General features: G+C 50.9%; 1 protein-coding gene and 1 non-coding gene across 3 annotated transcripts in view; one reads left to right on the forward strand and one right to left on the reverse strand.

Annotated features, from left to right (window-relative positions):
- Positions 1 to 3,858: 3,858 nt before the first annotated feature.
- LOC148091972 (U1 spliceosomal RNA) lies at positions 3,859 to 4,024 on the reverse strand. Its single transcript, XR_015715367.1, has one exon. It is a non-coding gene; the product is annotated as a U1 spliceosomal RNA (small nuclear RNA).
- A 13,323-nt stretch (positions 4,025 to 17,347) lies between these two features.
- GDPD5 (glycerophosphodiester phosphodiesterase domain containing 5) overlaps positions 17,348 to 24,635 on the forward strand; it is an 87,723-nt gene continuing 80,435 nt past the window's right edge. For both annotated transcript variants that reach the window (XM_087821653.1, XM_087821654.1), the window contains exon 1: positions 17,348 to 18,010. The gene's annotated coding sequence lies outside the window, so the exon portion shown is untranslated. The remainder of the gene's footprint in view (positions 18,011 to 24,635) is intronic.

Raw genomic sequence — 24,635 nt, forward strand, 5'->3', positions numbered from 1 at the left:
AGGCAGCCTCCTTCTCCATCTGCAGTTTATCCGCAACACCTTGGTGACCTCAGTTACTGCCCCGAAGGGGAAGGGACCCAACCAGACCCAGGACCTGGCCCTCACCCCAGAAAGTCTTGCAGTGATAGAGACAAGATACAGGGGAACATCAGGTGGTCTGGCGGTGCCTGGAGGGGTGCACAGGAAGGAAAACCCTGGCTGTCCACTAAGTAATGTTCTGTGTGACCCTAAGCAAGTTACTTTACTTTGCTGGGCCTCAGTTCCTTTGGCTGTGAAATGTGGTGCTAAGTCATTCCTTGCTTTCTTCCCTGTCTGTCTCTTTCTCTCTCCTTGGTTATCCCTGCACCCTCTCTGTCTGGGTCCCCTGCCACAGGCTCTAGGTCTCACTATCAACTACTCCCACCTCACCCTCCCACATCTGATAGCCCTTGATAACTGAGCTAAGCCGAGATATTCAGTTTTGTTTTAGGTGCTGAAGACACAGCTGAGAACTGGACAAAGCCCTTGCCCTTGAGGAAGTACATCCTGAGTTGGGTGCGTGAACGTTGGTAGGGACTGAGGGAGGCAGAAGATTATTTAGAACACCCTTCCCCCTCCTCAGTCTTCTTTAATAGTGAAATGATAGGTAACAGTTGGGCACAGTATAGAGCAGAAGGGACACTTCATTCACTCATTCATTCATTCATTCATTCATTCATTCATTCAGTCAACAAACTGTGCTGAACGTCTTTCTTCCAGGTGTATCCCTGGATCTTAGGGAGCAAATGAGTCCAGCAATGGGATGATGAATCATCTAGGTCCCTGGCAGCAGAGGTGGGAGATCGCCTTTTCTGGCCACCCCAACTTGGTGGCAGTGACTAACTTCTCAGTCTGGGTTAGGCGGCAGTTGCTCAAAGTCTGATTGCAAAGACTGTGGGAAATCTGAGATCCCAAGAGTTTCGGACTCTTCAAATCAGGGTAAAAAATTCAGAGATTACTTGAATCCTAAAGTGATCATCAGAGAATATGACATCTTACTCAAAGCCCCATGAAATCTTTGAATCCACCTAAGGAATCTTATAATGTTGAATCTCAGAGTCAAAGAACCTTAGAATTAAAGTATTAAGGACTCTGGGCTGCAAGGCATCTCAGAGTTTGTGGATTCCTATCTACAGCTCCGGGCAGAAGTTCTCTCTGTGGTATCCCAAAAAGGCCAGTACCCAGGTACCTCCACAGACAGAGCTCATGCCCTACAAGGCAGCCCAGGATTCTTTCTTAGAATAGGTATGATTGATAACAAATCTTCCAGCCTTAAGGTGTGGCCATCTCTTTGGGGTAGCTGTCCTGGTTTTCATGTGCTTCTTTCCTGCCTCAATGTGTATTGTTTTTAAGGATATATATTGCTTATAAGGATAAGTCCTTGCTATCCAAGAAAACCATCTATGTCCCAGGCCAGACCCCACCCTCTACCCCACCACCCACCCCCAGTTTGGCCCTTAGATGATAATTAACCAGTGAGTTGAGGGTCCATGAAAGCTGGTGGAATGAAGGAGAGGTTTGCCTTGGTTTCCAGCAGGTTCAAGGTCAAAATCCCACAGAGATTTCCTTCTTCCATAATCTTCTATCTTTAGCTCTCTGAGGCCTCACCAACACTTTAGGGGAAAGCTGAGTGCTGTGACTCTCAGTGACAACCCTGGGGAAGGGGGGAGGAATAAACTGAGGCTCTGCTGTAAAATAAATCCAGAATCCGAGAAGATCACGGTGGGAAGGACCAATGCCCTCTATTTACAGATAGGGAAGCTGAGGCCTAGGGAGGGGGTTGGGTCCAAAGACCCTCTGCCAGCCTCATCAGACCCCTGCTGTAGCTCAGACTGGGTCAGAAGCCTCCTCTGTGCTGCATTATCTCAGTATCATCACCCTGTATTGTCCCTGGAGACTTTGGACAGGCAGGGCCTTCTCCTTTCCACTTCAAGCCTGCAGTACCTAGCACAGGACACACCAGAAGAGGCATGGTAAGCGTGGCCCATGATGCTTTACTCACTAGTGATGGGAAGTGGCTGCCTGAGCCTCCTGGGCTCTGAGCACAGCCTCCCTGAAGAAAGGGAGGTAAGGCTCCTTTAAATTTTCGAGATCAGCGAAAAAGAATTTCAAGAGCCTTTGCCACATTATTCTTAGCTCTGAGCCCAGCTCAGGCCCTGCTGACTGCTGCCCTTCCCCCATACTCCCAGGTTTACTCTCTGGAAAAAGCACTCTTTTTGGACTGGGGTGAAGGTCTGAAATGCAAGGAAACTCCAGCACTTCACGTCTGGATTCCTCCAGTGCCTTCAGCTCCCTGTTGGAGTTGTTCCTGCCCTCTCCCCACCTCCCACTGGGGCTAGGCTGGAAATTCTCTAGGTCCCAAGAGGTGTGGGCAGGAAATAGAAAGCCATCAAGTTCAACTGTATTCACACTGTACAAAGAGGGAAACTGAGGCCCAGAGAGGGGCAGAAATTTGCCCAAGGTCACACAGCAAGTCAGAGGTGGAGCTGGGCCTGAGCCCACACTCTGGATCCCCACCCTACCCCCATCTTCTAACTGCCCAGTTCTGCCAGGTATTACAGAAGCAGCTTTCCTTGATGTCAATGGAGAAATTCATGCAGTGAACTTCACCCTATGGAATTGTAGGACGAAAACTAACATTATTTAAGTGCCTAGTACATTCATATTATCATATTGAATACTTTCAGGTTAAGTAAAAATATCGTTTTAAACTTGAGAAAACTGAGGCTCAGCGAGTCTAAGTGTGTCCAGGGGCATACGGCAAAGTTGCAGTCAGGATTTGAACTAGGTCTGCTTGTCCTTGGGGAGGTAGAGGAGGGGAGGAGAGGAAGGAACATTTATGGTGCACTTTGCCGAGGCCAGGCCCTGGGCTGGGCACCCTGAACAGAATCTCACTTTGAATTATAGAACGTTAATGAAAGGAAGTGTGATCCCTTTGTCCTTTCACATGTGATAGAACTGGGGCCCAGAAAGGCTCCTGTAACCAGTTGACCCCCTCCCTTGGCTAGCCAGGGCCACCTCAGGCAGTTCTTCTTTGAGATACTGGTCAGGAGCCAAGAATGTGCTCGAAGCCCAAAGCATGAGTCAAGGAAACGCAATTTCTGCAATCTCTGATTCTGTCTGTCAGAGTGTAGAGCCTTCCAACAGAAAGGGCTGTCCTGTAAACTGCCACGTTGGAGGGTGGGAGGCCAGCGTGAGGGTAGGCGGGTATCCATCTAATCCCTCCCTGACTCCTCCCAGAGCTGGCCCGCCACAATCCTAGTGCTGAGAGAAGTCACAGAGCCTCCACATGCCTGACACAACTCCTTCGACACACACCCACAAGACACTTCGGCACACACGTCTACCCACCCACTGGGGCCCCTTCATGCGATCAACACTCTCTCCCTCTCCGGTCTCTCTCTCTGCCCCCCACACATGTCTGCTTAATTCTAGCAACACAAATGCACCACAGAGGGCACAGATGCCAAATAAGTACCTGTACACTGTCAGAGACCCAAAGGGGATAGGGAAAGGGCACAGCCCAGAAGTTGGAAGTCTGGTATTCTACTCTCATCTCTCTCTCTCTCCCTCCCTCCCTGCCTTCCACTCTCTGAAAAACAATGGATATCCTTGGGTGAGAATTTAAAAAAAAAGTAGTTATATGTTATAAATCCCATTTAGGGTTTAGGATCAGGTCACCCTGAGGTTACTTTTCATAGAACTCCTTTTTTTTTGTCCACACCACTTAATTTTAAAAACATTCCTGCTATTTGGAGGTCCCCCTCCCCCAGTAAATGTGTATTAATAATGGAGAAAAAGGCCAGAAGGAAATATTTTTCCCCCCTTTTATTTATTGTTTAAGGGAGAGCACGAATGCTGTCCCCCACTACTACTACAGATTATGCAGTCGAGTTTCCCACATTTGGGGAAATTGCAGGGTTAGCACATCCGGGGTGCAATGGATAAGCCTCACCCTAGGAAAACCACCTTCGTGATCATGGCATCTCCCCTGCCAGGTGAGTAAAGAAGAAACTATTCTTTTATCTTAATTTAATTTTTATTGATTGATTTTAGAGACAGAAAGGGGGAAGTGGGGAGAGAGAGGGAGAGAGAGAGAAAGGAAGAAACGTCGATTTGTTGTTCTACTTATTTACACATTCACTGGTTGATTCTTGTACGCGCCCTGACTGGGGATCAAACACACAAACTTGGCGTATCAGGATGGTGCTCTAACCAACGGAGCTATCTGGCCAGGGCCAGAAATATTCTTACATGGTTTAATACTATTTATCTTTGAAGATGAGAATATACATTATCCATATTTTCTCATCTCTGCTCCAATAGCATATTTAGTTTTATAATCTGTTTTTTTAAATTAAAAAACTGAATAGAAAAGAAACATCAGTGAGAGGTAAAGATCTGAGTGGGGGCTGGGGATCTGGGGCTCCAACCCCTCACTGCAGCTCTGGGGAAGACGGGAAGCTAGGGTTGGAGCCCCTCTGGTAGACCGGCATTCCCCACCACAGGCCTGCTGGCTTTAGGCCGCAGGCTCAAATGAGCTGGACCCTTATAGGATTTCTTGAGAAGCAGCCGAGGCAGACAGGTAGGCAAGAGTCCCCACGAAGTCACCACACAAGGGGGCAGGGTCTGTGTGGGTAAAGCTACAGAAGATGGGCAGGCCACTAGTGGGAGCCCGAGGACCAAGCTCAGAGCTTCCTCCCGAAGGCACTTTAGCAGGGAAATGACTGGGCACGTTGACATTTTAAAAGGGGCTCTCTGCCTGTTGAATGGAGAGTGGCATAGGTAGGTCAGAGGGGAGAATGTCACAATAACCTAGAGTGAGATGCTAGTGCTTGGACCTGGGCAGGAGCCATGGGGCTAGAGGGGACCCAGGAGAAGGAGGGAGGAGGGCTCTCGTGGGTTCAGCCTGGGGGAACCGGTGGGAAATGGTCCCCTTCCTGAGGTGGAGAGTCTGAGGGAAGACGGCAAGCTCCATTGCCTACAAATTGGAGGCCTCCAGGAGGCTGTAGCACCCATGAGTCTGGCCCTGAGGAGAGAAGACTTTACTGGAGAGGACAATTTGAGAGCCAGGGCACAAGACAGTAATGGATGCGACGGGGTGGTGGTGTGGCTGGGAGCAGGTACAGAAGATAAAGAGGACAGGGGCTGGGGAGAAACAGGCCCATGCCAGGTAGAGGGGCACCTTTGCCACCCCCAGGAAGGAAAATCAAAGTGGAACTGGCAGGGCCATGCAGCACCCCACGGAGCAGCAGCCCCTCTGTGCCTCCCGGCTGCGACGGCTGGGCCCAGGCTGCCGCGTGGTGCGGTGATTCCGTGGCCTGTGGGGTGGGTCGAGCGGGAGCTGTACACTCGGCCAGGCCCCATTGGCTGGTGGGAAGGAGAGGCGCAGGGACAGGCCGAGCTGCTGCGACGTGGGCCTATCGTCAGGCCCTGCCAGGGGATGCAGCCGGGCAGGCCGGGCTCAGAGGCTCCAGCAGGGCGGGGGAGCGCTCTCAGGGCCGCCTGAGCTCTGGACTGCAGCCCGGCCAGGCCCCCAAGCCCTCTGCTCTGGGTTGGCTCTGACTCAGGAGGGAAGCACGCCTTTCATGGAAGGGCCGGGAGCCCTCAGCCTTGTTCCTGTGTGTGTGTGTGTGTGTGTGTGTGTGTGTGTGTGTGTGTGTGTGTGTGTGTGCGCGCGCGTGCAGTGGGGGAGGGCCCCCAGCTGATGCTGTCTACACAGCTGCCCCTCTCAAGGCTTCCCATTTTGGAACAAGATGAGAAACAAATGGGCAGGGAGGAGCCGAGCATCTGCAGAGGCCGGGCTGAGAGGCAGATCCTGGGCTCCGGCGTGTGCTCAGGCTTTGACTCTGTGTGTGACTTCAGGCAAGTCTCTGATCCCCCTGAGCCTTGGTTTCCGCATCTCTTTAGCTGTTACTGAGAGTTGTGAAAAAGAACTCAGAAGTTGAGGACTGGAGGGGGAAGGGGGTCGCCAGGGGCACAGCTGACAGTCTGGGCACACAAACCAGGCATAGGAGAAAGGGAACTAGCATTTATTTATTTATTTATTTATTTATTTATTTATTTATTTATTTATTTATTTATTTATTTATTTATTTATTTATTTATTTATTTATTTATTTATTTATTTATTTATTTATTTATTTATTTATTTATTTATTTATTTATTTATTTATTGGAAGGGAGAGAAAAAGAGAGAGACACACACACGTTAATTTGTTGTTCCACTTATTGACGCATCCATTGGTTGATTCTTGTATGTACCCTGACTGGTGATCAAACTCAAAACCTTGGGGTATCAGGATGATGCTTCAACCAACTGAGCTACCCAGCCAGGGCTCAAGACCCATATTCTAATCACATCTGCAAAGTCCCCTTAACATTTCCAGGAATTAGGACATGGACACCTTTGGGGGCCATTACTCTTCTTGCCACAGAAGCCAATGCTGTGAAGGCCTTGGATCGGAGGCGAGCACCTCAAGCAGAGGGAACTGTGCGTGCAAAGGCCCCATGGCTAGAATGAACTGGGCATGGTCCTGGAACAGCAAGAAGGCCACTCTTCTAGAAAGTAATGCTACAGTTAGCTTGATTTTAATCAACTTCCTCCATGGGGTCAGTTCCGCCTCTGAAGACAAGTGTGGTATACTCCATGGACCCTGAGCATCCAAAACAGCCCTTATAGAGCATCCCTTTGGCACTTCAGGTCATCTCCTCCATCCCCCTGCTGCTAGCTGGCCGACCTTCACATGCTTAGAACGAGAGCCCTGGATGTTTGAAGAAGGTTCCCACCCAGGTGATCACTTGGAGCTGGGGGCAGACTGACTCTGGTGGAAGAATGCGCCCAGCTCCTGGTACCTGCTTATAATCCTGCTCTTTCTTCCTTGCTGAAGGCCAGGATTGTGTGGCTGAGGGAGGATGGGGGCAGGAGAGGTTGGACCTCAAGCAGTGGCAGCAGCCTTCAATGGCCTTATTGTTAGCTCTGGGCTATGGTGGGGAGGGCATTAGGGTCTGGCTGAATGAGGCTTCTGTGCTCACTAGGTCAGGGTGCCCAGGTCAGGGGCTCTCCTGAGAGATGCCTCCCACCCCCCACCACTACCCAGACCCTGCCATTTGTCTTCCTTAGCATCCCTTGTGCTGGTCCCTCAGCTGTCACTGGCTGGCTCAATGTGCCACTGGCTTCTGGATGGTGGCCTTTGCTGTTAGAATGTAAGCTTTCTGAGAAGGCCAGGAACTGTCTTGATCACCAAGTCCCAGCACTCAGCCCAGGGCTTAGCTCAGAGACTTTGTTCCATAAAGTGTGCAATGAATGGATGAATGAGTGAATGAGACACTGTCGCCATTCTTGCTTCCTCTGCTCACCTCTTCCTGGACTGTTGCACCAGCCTCCTCACTAGCTTCCCTGCCCCTGGTCTTTCCTCCTCACAGTTGCCAGGGGATCATTCTAACACACCTTCTAGTTAACGCCCCCAGGGCTCCCTGAGACCCTCAGGATCCAGCCAAACCCCTGTCAGCCTTACCAGGTATTTACCCACTAACTCCCATCCCGGTCTCTGCACTATTCCTTGAGCACGCCTGACACTTCCCAGCCTGTGTGCCCTTGCACTTGTGAATTCCAGTGCCCAGAATGCCCTTCTTCCTCTTATCCCCACCTGGGTGACTCTTATTTGTGGTTCAGGAGACAAGCTCCTCTAGGAAGCCTGCCTGACTACCACCCCCAGCCTCCTCTGGTCTCCCACAGCCTCCCCACCCCACCCCACCCCACCCCACTCCGCTTCCCACCACCTCAGCACCAATTGTAATGGCCAGTTAACCCCTCTGTCTTTCTGCAGACCCTGAGCTCCTCAAGGTCAGGCACTGAGTATGACCCATATTTTTGTTACAGCCAGGGCCCTGGACATGGTCAGGCACAGAGCAAACACTCAGCGAAGATGTAAGTTTAGCCTCAAGATTGGGTGCGCCCGACTTAGGCCTGACTAGAGGGCGCTTCTACCCTCTGGTGGCAACTTTGGGTCACTGCATTTTTCTGCGTCCTACTTGTGGGCTTCAGGAGAGTAATAGACCCTAGAACAGTGGTTCTCAGAGTGTGGCCCCAGGACCAACAGTGTCAGAAACACCTTGGAACTTGTTAGAAATGAAAATCCTTGAGCTCCACCCCAGACCTATTTATCAGAAACTTAAGGGGGTGGACACAGCAATCTGTTTTAACAAACCCTCCAGGCAATTCTGATGTCGGCTAAAGGTTTGGGAGCCCATCTCCTAGGAGCCCCAGGTAATAGAGACAGCAGGACCCACTGGGTAAGATTGTCAGCTAAAATCTAGGACTTCCAGTTAAAGTTGAATTTCAGGCAAACAACTGTCAATGTAAGAAACCTCCAAATCTGTAAAGAATTTTTATGAGCTTATTTGAGCCAAACTGACAGTTGCCGGAGAGCAAAATATCAACAGATTGACAAAATGGCAGTTTTACCACTTATTTTATATATCATAACCAAAGGAGAAGACATAAGGGGGCGACATGAAATCCACTGGTAATAGATGAGGGAGATGGAAGAAAGTAAAGCGGGGAAATCGCTGAGATTGGATGAGTAAAGTGGTAGACACATGCTTCTTTTACATTGGTGGGTATAGGATAGTTAATGAACATTCACAGCACATAGAGATGGCTTGTGGCGGAGCAAGATAGTAATGAGGGGCTCTGTGGGCTTTTATTCTGGTGGGAGGTTGTGCCCTGAGGGATCTGGAAAAAGGAAATTACTCTGAGGTTTCAAAGGTATGTTATTGTAGATGCAAAAACACAATAGGCTCAGTTAATGTCAAGATTGACCTTTTGTCAAGAAAGATTCCGGCCAAGGACATGACTACCCTCCACGACTTGCTTTTAGTTAGAAAGTTTTAATTTCAGACCATACTATGTGGTTACTTTCAGTCTCTGAGTTTGTAAGGCTGCCACGTGGGCCTCCCTGAGATTGTCAGGTTTAGTATGTGTCTCCTTTTTTGTCCACACAACAAAAGTTTTTTATTGCACGTACTGCACTAAACACATTTATACTAAAACATTGTTTATCTGAAATTCAACTTTAACCGAGAGTCCTCTTTTTTTTCCACCTCTTAAATCTGGTGGCCCTAAGCTAAGGACTCTGTTCTTGATTTTTAAAAAAATTTTTAATAAATAGCTTTTTTAAAAAAGATTTGTTGCCCCGGCCGGGCGTGGCTCAGCTGAGCATCGACCTAGGATCCAGGAGATCGCAGTTCAAGTCCTGATTTGGTTCCCGGTTCGATTCCAGGTCAGGGCACATGCCTGGTTGTGGGCTAGATCCCCAGTCGGGGGTGTGCAGGAGGCAGCCGATCAATGACTCTCCCATCATTGATGTTTCTATCTCTTTCTCTCCCTCTCCCTTCTTCTCTCTGAAATCAATAAAGATATATTAAAAATAAAATTTTTTTAAAAATAAAAAAGATTTGTTACTGATTTTGAGAGAAAGGAAGGGAAACATCCATCTGCTGCCTCCCGCGCGCCCCCTAGTGGGGACTGAGCCCACATTTCGGGCATGTGCCCTTGCGCGGGAATCGAATCAGCGACCTCTCAGTGCATGGACAACCTTCAACCAACTGAGCAACACTGGCCAGGGCTCTGCTCTTGATTTAATACTCTGGTGTCACCATTTTGAAATTTTTAATAATTCGTGGACATGGAGCCCTGCACTGTCCTTTGGCACGGCGGTCAGTCCTAGAAAGGACCCTTCCAAAGCCTCACTCAGAGCATTCAGGGCCCAGCGCTCAAAGGCAGGAGTGGCCAGACCTCCAGCGGCTGAGCGGTGCCACTGTTTTCCCAGCCAGCCTGTCTTCCACATCCCCATTGCTCCTTCCCAGATGGACCAAACCTTCATCCCTTCTCCCCAGATTTTGGTACCTGTCTCACTTTCTTGCTGCCTCTGTTCTCACTCCTTCAATTCCACCTTCCACACAGTGAAGTCCCTAAAATGTCTGCCCATGTCACCCTCTGCTCAAAACTTTTCCCTGGGTGTCTCCTCACCGCTGCTTTTATTATAACAGCCACCTGTCATCCCAGAGCACAGAGCTAGGCACTTTTCTTCATCGTCTCCTGTGTTCTGCTAAGTAATCTGCCTCCGGCTGATGCCTGGGTGATGGGGTGCAGTGGGAGGACCTACCTGCAGCGTTGGGTGAGGAAATAGGGAGTCACTGTTTAATGGGTACCGAATTTCAGTTCTACAGAATGGGAAGTTCTGGGGATGGATGGTGGCGATGGTAGCACAATATGTATATACTTAATGCCACTGAACTGTACACTCAAAAATGGTGAAAATGTAAATTTTATGCTATATTTTGTGTTTTACCACAATATTTTTTTAGAGTTTTATTTATTTATTACAATTTATTTATGGATTTTGGAGAGAGAGGGGGAGAGAGACAGAAACATCGATTTGTTGTTCCACTTATTTATGCATTCATTGGTGGATCGAACCCGCAACCTTGGCACATCAGGACCATGCTCTAACCACTTGGAATACCAACCAGAGCTAGAGTTCTATTTTTTATTTTTTGTGGGTAATTTTTAGTAAGTACTTAACATTTTTCTAGTTTATTATTCTTATCCTTGAATATGAACTGATCAATAGCTTTGTAACCACTTTGATAAATTTCATTATCCCAATAATCTTTTCTTTGACTACCCAAAGGTATGTTTTTCTTTTTCTTTATTCCCATCCCCCATCTCCTCCCCCACCTTTGGCAACCTTCAGCTTGTTCTCTATAAGTCTGTTTCTGTTTTTATTCATTTATTTGTTTTTATTTATTTATTTGTTTCTCACATACTAGTGAGATTATACAATATCTGTCTTTCTCTGTCTTATTTCACTTAGTGTCATATCCATCTGTGTTATTGCAAGTGGCAAGATTTCATTGGTTTTTGTTGCCGAGTAATATCCCATTGCAATATGGACCACATCTTCTTTATCCACTCGTCTGTTGATGGACACTCAGGTTCCTTTCGTATCTTGCCTGTTACTAGCAATGCCGCAACGCACATAGGGCTGCATATACCTTTTTGAATTAGCGTTTGTTTCCTTCTGATAAATAGCCAGAAGTGGGATCACTGGGTCATGTGGTGGTCCTATTTCTAATTTTTTGAGGGATCTCCGTACTGTTTTCCACAGTGGCTGCACGAATTTACATTCCCATCGGCAGTGCACCATGCTTCCCTCTTCTCCACATCCTCCCCAGCACTTGTTATTTGTTCCCACAATATGTTTTCTAAGAGAGTAAAACGCTTGGCCCATGCCTAGTACACAACATACACTCCAGAGCAGACACCAGACCCTTTCGGGGGATCCGCGAGGTTCATGCTCTTTTATAATGACACTAAGGCATCACTGGCCCTTTCCACTGGGGTGACGTTTCCTACGTAGATGGTGCGAAAGCAGTGTGGCCACCTGCCGGCGCCTCGGCATGAAACAGGGCAGCGCCCGAAGTGTGCTAGAAGGCATCGCAGTCTTTGCTGCCGGCCCTCAGTAAGACACCGCCAGCGCCACTCAACAGAGTCGTTGGGAAAGCAATAACATTTACTTAATTCACGATATATTGACTCTTAATTGCACATCTTTTAACTGTCCTGTGTGACAATATAGGAATTATCGTTAGGCACTTCTGCTGCGGACAAAAGCATGATGGTCTTCTCCTGGGAAAGCATTTGTGCGATGGTTTGAATTGTGAGCTGAACACCATTTTTATTTGAAAGAAATAGTGAGAGATAAATTATAGTTATCCAGACTGAGTACCTGGCAGATATTTTCTCAAAAATGAATAAAGTGAGCCTGTCATTTCAAGATAAACTGACATTTGTTGCTAGTGATAAAATTCAAGCTTTTTGTGAGAATTAGAATTTTGGGAAACTTGTATTAACCACTGTAAGCTTGACAGCTTCCCAGTACAGGCGTATCTCAGAGACAAAGTGGGTTTGGTTCCAGACCACTGCAGTAAAGTGAATATCACACTAAAGTCACATGAATGTTTTGGTTTCCTTACAGTATACTGTAGTCTATTAAGTGGGCAATAGCATTATGTCTAAAAATACAATGTACACATCTTAATTTTTAAAAATACTTTATTGCTAAAAAAAGTGCTAACCATCATCTGAGCTTTCAACAAGTCATAAAATTTTTTGCTGGTGAAGGGTCTTATTTTCAATTTCTTTTAAAAACCCACAAGATTTGCAAAGGGCAGTAAAGCAAAGGGCAATAAAGTGAGGTATGCCTGAACTTAACTTTTCTGATGAGATCAGTGGTAGTGACACCAACAAATTTGATTTTTTAATGTTACATAATGAAATCAATATTTGAAAGATCTGCATAAGTTGGTGAACCATTCCCCCCTCAAATGTCCAATGCATGCTGTTGCAACATCATGCATGGGTAAAAGACACATTCAAAGAGCAAAATGGATTTTTAATGTAACTGAGAAAGGAAATTTCATTGACATGGTTTCAGATTCTAATATCAACTAATCTTCAAGAAATTTGTCAAGTTTGGGTTAGTATCAATGAAGAATAGGCACAATTATTTGAAAAGACCATTAAAGCACACCCCTTTTCTAACTACATATGTCTGTATTATCTTTGTAAACGTCAACCAAAACAATATATTTCCTAATTGAATGCAGAAGCAGGTATGAGAATCCAGCTGTTTTCTATTAGGCCAAGAATTAAAGAAATTTGTAAACATATAAAACAGTGCCAGTCTTCTCAATAATTTTTTGTTTGGAAAATGTATTTTTCAAAAAAAATGAGTTAACATTTAGTAAGATTGCTATTGTTAAATTACTTACTTAAATATTTCTAATGTCTCCATTTTAATTTTTAATACTTTAAATACCAATATAAACAGAAGTTCTCTCGGATCTTCAATAATTTGGGGCTATGAAAAGAGTCCTGAAACAAAAGTTTGAAAACCAGAGCTCCAGTGTTATTATTCAGCACCAACCAGTATTAGCCAGCAGGGGGCAGCAGAGGCAGCCAAATGAAGATGTCCCGTTGCATTTCTTTGGTTAATGGTAGTCATCAGGAAGCTGAGGCATAGAGAGGGAAGGTGACTGGGTTAGGATGTGTGTCCAAACTTGTGTCACCTTCCTTGTGAAGCCACCCTCAACCCCACCTGCCCTCCCCCTGCAGCCACCTGTGTTCACAGGGCACTCTGCATACACCACTGCAGAGCCCTCAGACGGGGGTCCTTGACCATCCTGCCCCTGGATGCCCAATGTTTGGTCTCAGACTTCCGTTCAGCTCAGAAATTATTGGTAAATGTGGGATGAGCTTGGGGCATAGATAGAAATAACACTCCATCCCTTGCCCTCTAGAAGCTTACACTCTGGTGGGAAAACTGACCCACAAACAGCCCAAACCCCAAGGGGAATCAATGTCCCAAGAGAGGCACAAAGAGCCTGCAGGGTCACCAGCTGCAGTGGACAATACTGTGTTTCCCACAGGGAAGTTGGTTAGGCAAGCTCCCCAGAGGGGTCAACTTGTGTCCTAGGCCTTGAAGGATGGAGAAAATTCCTGTGGCTGAGTGGGGCACCCTTAGGCAGGAGAGCTGGGGAAAGGATTCCAGGCTGGCAGGGGCACACAGGTAGGAAAGCAGGCTGTACTGAGTTCAGCTGAGCCTGCAGCCCTACCAGGCAGCGAGCCGCAGGAGGGCAAGGCTGCGTCTGCCTGATGCTCCACGGTGTCCCCTGCCAGCACCCAGCACAGGGCCTGAACATAACGAGCGCACGTAAGGATTTGTTGGAAGCAAATCTCATGGGGCGTAAAGTTTTGTACAATTTGGTGGCCCTACTTAAGAGAGTTCCAAATTCCTAGTATAAATGTCGGATGTTTATTTCCCATGAGAATAGGAAGCTGTGCAGCAGAGCTGAGGCTGCAGTAGCTTCATGTTAACTCTCCTCTGGCCAGAATATAAGGAAGGGAAGGTTGTCGGAGAGGTGGGGCACCGACTAACAAGGGTGGCCTTTTCTATCAGCCCCAGAGGCCCAGGTTCAGAGCCACCTCGGAGCCTCAGTCACCCTCCCAGACAAGCCACCATGACCATGCCTCTGTCATGTTTCATGAGCCTCTCTGGCAGCATAAAGGCCTGATTCTCCCAGGTCAGGAGACTTCCTCCTGCTGGGAGGGGAGCCAGAGGGTGAATGTGGGCGTTTAAGAACTGTTTGCTGGTCACCCCATGGCGACCTTGGGCACTCCTCTCTGGGGCCTCAGGGGTCATGGAGGGTCTGTTCTGAAAGCCTTCTTTTTATTCTGCTCATCTGACCCGCTCAGGAGGCTCCCACAGCAGGGGCGGCAGAGAACTGCTCTCTGGAGCCTCATTCATCTCCCAGTGCTGAGGTCTTAGAAGGGCCAGCCGGCACTCTGCTGGGTAGGGAGTGTGGGGGGTGGGAACACACTGCCAGAGTTGGGGGGCCAACTAGACCTGAAAGACATAATTACAGAGCCTTCAAGCTGAGAGGCGGACTTACTAGAGGAGTCCAGGAAGTCTTAGAGGAGACACTCGATTTGAGAAATGGAACATTCATTCAACAATTACTTACTGAGCACCTACTATGTGCCACGCTCCAAGGATACAGCAGTGAAAAGGAAGATGGACATCTGCCCTGAAGTTTCATCCCTTCAGACCAGCAGGGAAGGAGGAATTGACTCAGGAGAGAGGGGAACATCGTCCCCAGACAAGGGAACCAGCAGGAGCAACCATATGGAGAGATGGCATCCTGCTTGTGGATGGATCTGAGTTTGGTGTGAGGGGAAAGTGATTGGAAGATGAGGCTGGTGGGGTTGGCAGAAAGCAATAATGGAGGGTCTGGAACACGAGGCTAGGGACTTAGAACTTGATCATGCTGACAAATGGGAGCCACAGAAGGTTCTAAACAGAGGGAGAAGTTACAAGGTTTCTTAGCAGCATTACCAAGCTCAACACATAAGGCAAAATAGCCTCCTACCAGCCCTTGGGCCGCAGCCACTAGTACAAGCTTCCTGGGGCCAACCTGCCCACCTCCAACCCTGGGTTTAGCTAGGAGAGAACACACCCCAGCCTGGACTTCAGCCTCCAGCTCAGCTTCTTCCTTGTGCTTCCAATCATACTCAAAGGCTGGCACATTCGAAAGGGGAGAAGGGACAGAGCCTCTGAGTCCAGGACTCCCTGAGCACTCCAACCCTTAACCTTGCAGGCCCCACACCATTTGCCTTTTGTGGGCTTTAAGTGTTTTCAGGCTACCTGGTTTCCCTACAAAGCTCTGTCTTTCCCATATCAGTACCTGGCTTAAAAACTTCCCAGGACACCCCTCTGATAACCAGTGAGCCCAGACTCAGGGTCTTCAAGACTGAGGCCTCAGCATAACTCTGCTGAGTTCAGGGTCAAGAGCAAGAGCCCAGCATAATTTTTGGCCCCTAGAATAAAGTCCAAACTCCCTTCTGTCTGGACCCCCTACCTCTTCATACTCTTCTCTTCCCATTGGTTCAGCTGTCCCTGCCCTGAGAGCTCCAGTCACACTGAACTTGTGTGGGTTCCCCAACAAAGCGATGTTTTCCCTTACCTCCAGGATTTTGCCTTAGACTTGCCTCTCTGCGCAGAGCACTGCCCATTCCCTGAGGTTCCCTCCTAACCTAGCTGACTCCTACATCTGGCCTGAGCCTGCCTATCACTCCTTCAGTGAAACCTCTCCTAATTCCTGCAGAAGAGGCCAGGGGTCCCCAAAGGTATTCTTTTAGATGCCATGCCTTTGCACATGCTGTTTCCTCTGCCAAGAATATACTTCCCTCCACCTTCTGAAGCCTGGTGCCTGCCTAGTCCTTGCAAAGTAGTAGCATCTTTACTGCCCTTTTACAGATGAAGTGCCAGAGGCTCAGGGAGGTCCAGTAACCTGTTTGAAGCCACACAGCTTTGCCCTAGAATGCTACAGTGAAAAGTGGATAAAATCCTGTGCCAGCTATATGGTCTTGAGAACATCACTTGGCCTCTGGATGCTTTAGTGTCTGCACCAGTGAAATCGGTACCTACTGCATAAGGTGGGTACGAGGCTTACAGAAAAGCTGTATTGTACCGCCTCTGTTCCTTTGCTCCCCAGGTCATTCAGTCAACATTTGCTCCTTCTGACATTAAAACCCTGCAATGTCTGCTCTACGCCTCACCCTGAGCAGGGTACTGGCAACTCCATAGATATAAATCAGACACAGCTCTTGCCCCAAGGCCCTTTGGGAGGTTTGGGAGCAGAGGGCAAAAAGGTCACTCACAATCCTCTGCTGATAATGACACTCCTAGCATGTGAGGCTGAGAAGGGGGAAATGCTTAAGAAAGACCCTTGCTCTATTTTCTTTTTTTAAAATATATCTTTATTGATTTCAGAGAGAGGAAAGGAGAGGGAGAGAGAGAGCTAGAAACATCAATGATGAGAGAGTCATTGATTGGCTGCAGCCTGCAACCCGGGCATGTGCCCTGACCGGGAATCGAACCCTGATCACCTGGATCCTAGGTCGACGCTTAACCGCTGGGCCACGCCTGGCCGGGCTCGCTCTGTTTTCAAAAACTTATTTTTTTACCGCTTCCTGAAATCTGGATTTTTCAGTGTCCCACACTCACTTCCTCACGCTGAGCCCTAGAAGCTGGGGAGGGAGAGGAGTATCGTGAGAGCTGTCTCACTGCTCCGGGGGGCTCCACCTAATCCTGGGGATTCCACTACCTCGGATAAGCCACCCCCGTCCTGGTTCTTTCCCTCCCCCGACCCCAGTTCCTATCCCATGACTCCCTCTCACCCGCATAGGGCAGTCCCCGCGCCCCCGCCCCAGACGTGTCAGTTCGTTTCTCTTCTGCCTCCCCTTTGAGCCCCTCTCCACGCGGGCCCCCAGGTCACCCTTTCCCTCCGGCTCGGCTCTTTAAACCGCCGCGGTCCTCAGCTTCGTCCCCTCGCGAGCTTTCCTCTCCACGGTGGGCCCCGCCCTCTCCAAGGTAAAGCCCACGTGTCTCAGAGCTCCGCTCTCTTCCCGCTCTCCCATTGGCTCCTGGGGCTGGACGGCGCGGGAGGAGGGAGGGCACCTGGAGAGCGCCCCGCTCCCCGCCCCTGGTCCGGGCTGAGGGCGGGGCCTGCGCCGGCTCCGCCCCGCTCGGGAGGGACCGCGCTCGCTGGCTCTGGGGCGCGGGGCGGCGCTGCCTGGGCTCAGCTCCGCTCGCCCGCAGCTCCTGTGGGGGTGGGCGGCCGGCATGACAGCGGCGGGGGTGGCGGCGGCTGCGGCGCGGGGCTGAGCGAGCGGCGCGCGAGCCGAGGGAAGAGGAGGAAGTGGAGCCGCGGCCCGGAGCTCCGGAGTCGCCCGCCGCGCCGAGGTCCGCCCCATTTTGCAGAGGAGCCGAGTCCCGACCTGGGGAAGACTTCCCGCCGGGCTCCCGCCGCCGCGGCCGCTTGCCGGCGTCCTGACCGGCCCCGCCTGCCCCGGCCCGGGGTTCCGCGCCCGGACGCTTCCAGCCCCACGGTCCGGGGCGTAGTGGCCGGGACTCCCCGAGCCCCCGACCCTGATTCTGTGCCCCTGGGCGGGACCCCCCTGGCCAACCATACGGATCCGTGGTTGCGGGCTCGCTCCCAGCCTTTTATAGTGTGTGTCGGAGCCCCCAGCCCTCCGCCCGGGGTTAAGGCAGGTTGTCCCCAGGACCCCGACCGAGTGCAAAGGGGCCCGGACGCCCCCAGCTTCTGTTCCCACGAGACCTGGACCTTCAGCTGCTTCCGACCCGGTGCCTCGGCTGGGGAGCGGCGGGCGCCCAGGACGCCCCGGCCCGGGTCAAGCGCCCCGAGAACCGTCGGGTTGGACAGTCGGACTGAACCGGCCCCGGGTGCTGCTGCGAGCCGAAGCTGCCACCTTTCTGCTGTCCCCGGCCAGGGGCTTGGCGCTCGCCCCGAAGAGAACACGGGGCCCCTGTGCCCCCCGGCCGGCGGGAGCCGAGCGCTGCAGGTGAGAGCCCCGAAGGCCGGGCTGAGGCGGCTCCCGCCCCCCGGCGGCGCGGCGGGCTGCGGGCGGGCGCGGGGCGCGAGGGGGCGCGGGACGGGGGGAGGGAGAAAACGGGCACTTATTGAGCGCCCATTGTGTGCGGTCCGCGCTCCGCCCTTGCGCCAGTGGTCGCTCATTCAGGCGCACTAATGCTCGGTAAGATGAGAGGCGTCGTGTGCTGCTGTCACGGGCGCTCACAGGTGGGGAGACTGAGGCTCCGCGGGGTTGAGTGACCCTGCTGTTTTCACTCTGGGGATGAGGCTGGGGGGGGGGGGTAGGTCGGAGGAGGAAAGGAGCAGAAAGTGCAGAGAAAAAGAAAGGACGTGGATAGCCACCTGGCACGAGGTGGTGGACAGGGTCACGGTGGGGCCATTGGGGCATCCTTGAGCTGATGATCCCGAGGCTGAGGTGGTAGCTTCCGTTGGCTTCCTTCCCCCCCACTGTAGGGTCTTTCACGTCCCAGGAAAGGTGCCCCAGAGTTGAGGGCAGAGGTGGGAAACTTCCTACTTCCAGGGCTTCCCTTCCTGTGGGCCCCTCTCCCCTGGCCCAGACTTCAGGGTCTCTAAGGCACTCTGGAGGTCCTGAGACAGTGTTTATCTGTTGGGGAAACTCACTGCAGAGGTCCCCAAATCAGAGCCTATCATAGCTGGAGAAGATGAGGCTCCTCAGCACTCACCCAGCTCACATCCTTCCCATTACTGACAGGGTGTGTGTGGGGGAGAGGGGGGTTGTGGGGCGAGGTAAGATAGAGGGGGGTTGTGTGCCAACTGTCCCAGGTCCTACAGCAGTGAGTGAGTGGTCGAGCCACAAGTACACTTGAGGAAACCTTCCCGAACATCCTTCAAGGTATCCATTCTCCCTCCGCAGTTATCTTCTGGGTGGGTGGCTGTGGTTTTTCCCAGCCTGATGTGAGGTCAGGGTGACCACATATGAGGCTGTTGTGAGAGTCTGTGTGGTTGGTGCTGGAGCCCCAAACATGCCGGCAGCCTCATAGCCTTTGGTCCAGACAAAAGATCTGACCTTAGCCTTTCTTGGGCAGGGGAACCTGCAAGACACCTCTGGCCCTGGAGGGGAGGGCTTTCTCAAGTCTCAAGGCTGGGGCTGCCAGGGCTGAGGCACAGTCCCAGGTATCTGGATTTCCAGACAGGGGTTCCTTCTGCTACCCAGCCCTCCTCACCCCCCAGGGCAGTGCAGGAAGAGGGGTGTTGTGAAAGAGGGCTTGGCATGGATTCTGTGGGCTCTTGTTCTGGGTGGGGTGGGGGAGGGGACATGGCCTTAGTCTGAGCCCTGTGGCCTTGGCTGGTACTATTTAACCCCTGCTTTGCCCAGCTTCCTGGAGTCTAGAGGAAACTACCTTGGAAAGCCCCTGGGAGGTGGAGAAGGGTGAAGAGGTGAGCTGAAAGCTGAAAGCTCAGTCCCAGGGGATGGAGGGGTCAGCAGAACTTCAAGAGAAGGTGACTGAGGGGTTTGGGATTCCTCCCAATCCATGGAGATTCAAATTCTCATAATAATCCCTGCCTCTAAACAAAGCTCCTTGTTAATGACATAGTTTCACACCTGTGATCTCATTTCATGGTGTAATGGAAAGAACCTGGAGTGAGGTGAACAGGATTGGGGAGCCACGTGGGACCTCTCAGATGCATCGATGGCTCCCAGCCTCACCTGTAAAATGGGGTCAAGGCAGTCTGTTGAGATAATGGGGCCATATCTGGCAGACTATCACGGGCTTAAGAGGTTTATTGTGTGTGTGTGTGTTTGTATTTATTTGCCACGACTAAGATTGTTATTAATGACCACCTTGTGTAGGAAACTAAGGCTCAGAGAGGTGAAACCACTTGCCCAGGGCCTTTGAGTTCACTTCAGCAACTGGGTGCCAACTGCATACCAGGTGCCCTGGAAGTTACCCAAATGGAAAAGACAGTGTGATGACTAGCCCACAACTGGGTGGGCTAAGTGGCACAGACAGATAGTGGTGAGACAGACAAGGTGGGCGTGAATTCGCTTGGCCTCCCACTGGCCATGTGGCATTGGGCAAGTCACTTCACTCCTCAGAGCCCCAGCTTCTGCTCTATAAATTAGAATTCCTCCTTTATGAGGTTGTTGTGAGAATTAAGTGAGATATAAATATACAGTGCTTGGCAAAATATCTGTTTCCTTCCCTGTAAGGAAAGGAAGCTTGAATTTTGACCAGGAAATCTGGGAAAATTCTCAGGCTTGCCTTAGGCTAGAATGCAGGTTGCTGTTGCAGGCGCACAGACCCAGGTTTGTTCACTGGGACTCCTCTGTGGGTCAGGCTCCCCTGTGCCACGTTCCTGGTCTCATAGCCCTCTGGAATCCACTTGGGGACCCTGGTGATGGGCTTTGGATTCTGACCCCCCCCACTCTGGGGCCAGGGTCGGGGGGAGCTGGTATCCATTCCCTCTGGCTCTTTGGCCTCCCTTAGGCACAAAGGTGCAGTGAATAATTTATGGGTCCCCTCTGGCTGGGAGGCAGGCTCAGAGAAATTGTTCTGTGCCCAGCTGAGCTTCTGAACTCTCCCCTCCCCTCAGAGGAGGTGGGTTGTTCTTGTTAGTGCTATAACAAGTCTTGAATATGGGGGGAGGAAGGCAGGACAGGAAGAAAGTGACCTGTTATCAACCCTGGCTCTCTCTAATGGAAACCAAGCTGGCTGGGCTAGGGTCAGGCTATGGGCCTCTGATTCCAAATGGGTATGAGAAATGGCAGGGAGGGCCCCTGAGGACTGGAGCAACCCTAGAAGTCTTCACCAAGGAGAAGGGTGTCTGGGTTAGGGCTAGAGGCAAATTACTCTAGAGAGTAGGGGTCCTGACATCAGTTCAAGGTTGAATACTGGCTGTGCCACTTACTCACTGTATGACTAAAAAGCAAGACACCTGCCAGGCTTCCATTTGTTCCTCTGTCAGATTAGGGCAGTTATGGGTGACTATGAGGTCGTATATGTAAAGCATGTGGCAAGCTAGGTACTTAGTGAAGGGTGTTCCACTGTGAATGTGAACCATGGGATAGTGTAGTAAGCAGAGAAGTGGGTTGAACTCTGGGGTAGTGATGCTGGGGTTTATGGGGTCGAAGAAGGGTGGGTGACCAGAGGGTAGAGGGTCGTGAATGTCTGATAGAACTCACATTTCTGAAAGTACCGTGGAGTGCCTATTCAGAACCCTCTGTGGCTCCGTTTTGCCCATAAGATGGAGACCAGGCCCTTTGCTGTGTATTTGAGGCCTTGCCCGCTGTAGCCACTGCATGGACCCCTGGCTCATTGCTCATCGCTGTCTCCTGAACATACCACATATGGCCCCATCACTACTTCTATGCTTGTGGGGTTCTTCCTGTCATAACTGCCATCCCTGCCTCTTCTCTGCTCACATGCCCATCTGTTGAGGCCCAACTCTGGTCATAAATTACCCAAGAAACATTCTTGGATTACCAAACCCTCTGGTCACACTCCTCTGAATCTTTAACACTTCACAATAATAAATAATATCTACCGTTGCATCACATCTCACAGTTTGTAGAATGCATTCACAGGCTCATTAATAATACTATGATGGTATTAACAGTAGCTAAAGCTTTGAGTACTTACTATGAGCCAGACACTGCCAAGCGCTTTATAGACACACTTATTCACAACTCTGGGAGGTAACTACTGTCCTCTCCCAGAAACTGGGTCTCAGAGAGGTATATTGTCTTGCTCAAGGTCACACAGCCAGACAATGGGGAGTGAGGAGTCAAGCCTGTGCTCCTATCTGGGACTAAACAGATGGCTTGACAGCTTTTAGAAGATATTCTTTCTCAACTGGGGCCAAGTACCTTGAGAGCATACTTTGCTTGTAAAAAGCTTGGAAATGAGCCTTCTTTTCAAAGCTAAGAAAGGGCAGTGCTGGAGTTAGCATGGGGCCCAGGAAGGAACCCTCAGCCAGGCATCCAGGGCCCTGGGCCCTGCACTGGCTGGCTGTGTGATTTGGGTGAATCAGCCCTGCTCTGTGGTCCTGTTTTCCCACAGGTGTGTGGGGTGGTGTCCAAGCTCCAGGAGCTCCAACTTCTGCAGTGTCCTTCGTGACCCTGGAAGGTAGAGGAGACCACAGCATCGCCGCCAGAGGATGTGGTGTGCCGGGCGGCTGTGATTCTTGGCCTGGCTGCTGTCTGAGACAGCGGGCTCTGTAGTTAGCTGCTGCCTTTCCTGAAGAAGGGTGGTGCCCCGTGCTGCTGGCAGCATGGTCATTAGCTGGGCAGAGAAGGCCTGTGAATTGGGAGCTGGCTGGGCCAGGCCAGGTTGGCAGTGCTAGAAGCAGGCTGGCCCGGCCACAGTGGGGTCATTGGCAGGGCAGCTTCTGCTCCTCCCTTTGCAGCCTCCAGGGCGGTGGCGAGTACCCACTGGGCACCAGAACTTTGTAGACCAGGGACCTCCCTTGCTCCTGTTATGGTGGTCGTGGGAGTGGAGTAGTAACGAATCCAGCGCAGCACCAAGATGCCTCCTCCCAGAAGCTTGTAGGACTTCCCCCAAGCAGGCAGAATCCAACCCTCCTCCCCTGCAGATCGATAGGCCTCATTCGCTGATCTGTGGATTGGGGCTGTGTATGTCTGCTTTCCTTGCCAGCCAGTCAGAACTAGATTCTATGCCACCCCAATCCTCTCCTCTCCCCAGAGTGCCTAGCAGCATTCCTGGCACAAAGTGGCAACCCCTGGGCAGGAGAGGCAATGTGAGTTGCCCCTTAGGTGAGTTGCTCAACCTTTGCACTTGTAAAATGAGGCTGATAATAACAGTGTTGCAGGAGTTAAATGGGATAGTGGGAGGAAGATGCTGCATCAGTCCGAGTCCCCTTGCCCGTCCTCTTGGTAGCCTTGTGAACAGGGACTCAGTAGGAAGCTGATTGAAGAATCCAGCTAGTGATGCCAGGAGGGAGGGTGTGCCAGGTGGCAGGGAGGACTTTCCAGAGGAGGACAGTTTGCTGCCTGGGGAGGACTCTGCGTCAGGTGGGATTTGTAGAGCTGCGATTCCCGTCACCTTCCCGGTGAGCAGGCAGTTGAGAGAGGAGGAAGTCTCTGAGCTAAGTTCAGGTCAGGGAGCAGGATGTCCAGGGACCTGGCTATTCTTGGGCCTTAGCAGCAGGAATGACCCAGTTGGGGGGAGCCATTTGGACCTAGTTAGCAGGTGCTGGGCAGAGTGAGTCCTTCCTTAAGCAGCATTCATTTGCGCTCTCTCTCATCCAAAATATAACATGATTGGAGATTTTCGTCTGGGGGTGGTGGTGAAACAGACATTAAGTAAACACATACATACAGAATTTTCAAATTGTAAAGAGTGAGCTCCTGGGGTGGGGGGGAAGTCCCATCCTTTCCTATGGATGGTGGTAAATGGTAATGCTCAGATCACAGCCCGAATGCACACACTAGCAAATGATTTAACCTCTCTGGGCCTCAGTTTCCCCATCTGTAAAATGGGACAATTAATTATTGCACCTACTTCAGAAGGTCGTGGTGAAGATTAAATGAATTACACATGTAAAGTGCTCAGAAAAATTCCCAGCACTTAATAAGCACTCAGTGCATGCCAGCTGGTTTTGGCTGTATCTCCAGCACCTAGCAGAGTGCCTGAGGAGAACAGGTGCTTGGGAAGGGCGTATGGACAGAATCCCAGGTAAAGGGCAGCTGCTCTGTGCAATGAAAGAAAGGATGGCCCGGTAAGGAGAGGACACAGAAACAGTGACAACACAGAATGTGACAGAATATGGAAGGGAAGGCCCTGGGCTGGGGTTGTCCAGTGCTGAGCAGGAGGAAGTCAGGAAAGGCTTTCTGAAGTGGTGCTCCCAGAGCTGAGTTTGAAAGTATCATTTAGCACATGTGTGCACACTCATGCACATGCGTGCACCCTGGCACTGCTATGAGGCCAGCACTAGGAATCCACTCAGAAATGAATGGTTTCTGTGTCAGGGTAGCGGGCTAGGGTGAGCTGGGGCGGACCCCAGGCTGCTGGGCTCCACAGGCCTCCGTTTTCCCGCCGCCTGCCTCAAACTGTCTTACCATCTGTGACATTGTTTGAGGGCATAAGGCAGGCAAGAAAGCAATTGGGGAGGAAGCGTGGGCCGAGCTCTGAGTGTCCCGCCCTCCCCAGGCCTGAGACCAAGCCCACAGAAAAGAGTAAGCAGGCCTTGCTCCAGGGCGCGCCCACCACAGAGGTGGTCGCCAGCATTAATCCTGCAGCTGCTCAGCTTTGAATTCGGGGACTCAATTTTAAAAATGCCACGAGGAATTCCTCTCACCCTCCCACCCAGGAGTGCAAAGGGAAGTTTTCTTCTACTTACAAGGGAGCTAGGAACCCCCAAGTATCTTAAAGGAGGTCACCCCAGAGGCTCCCTGAAGCCAGAGTCCCCTTGTGCTGCTTGCGCTAGTGGTTGGCTTTGGCGCCTTAAGGACATGGCCTCATCCCTTATATTTTACCTGCTTTTTGTCCCTCCTGTAAAATGGGGTCAGAGAATTAAGTCCTCTCCTTCAAGAGGTGTGGGGTGGGGCGCTGGTGAGGTGGGAGAGGCTTCAGTGGGCATCTGTGCCCATGGCTCTCCAACTTTGCCGAACACAT

The sequence above is a fragment of the Miniopterus natalensis genome, chromosome 11 (assembly GCF_054644295.1).
Source record: "Miniopterus natalensis isolate mMinNat1 chromosome 11, mMinNat1.hap1, whole genome shotgun sequence".
In the NCBI taxonomy this organism is placed as follows: Eukaryota; Metazoa; Chordata; class Mammalia; order Chiroptera; family Miniopteridae; genus Miniopterus; species Miniopterus natalensis.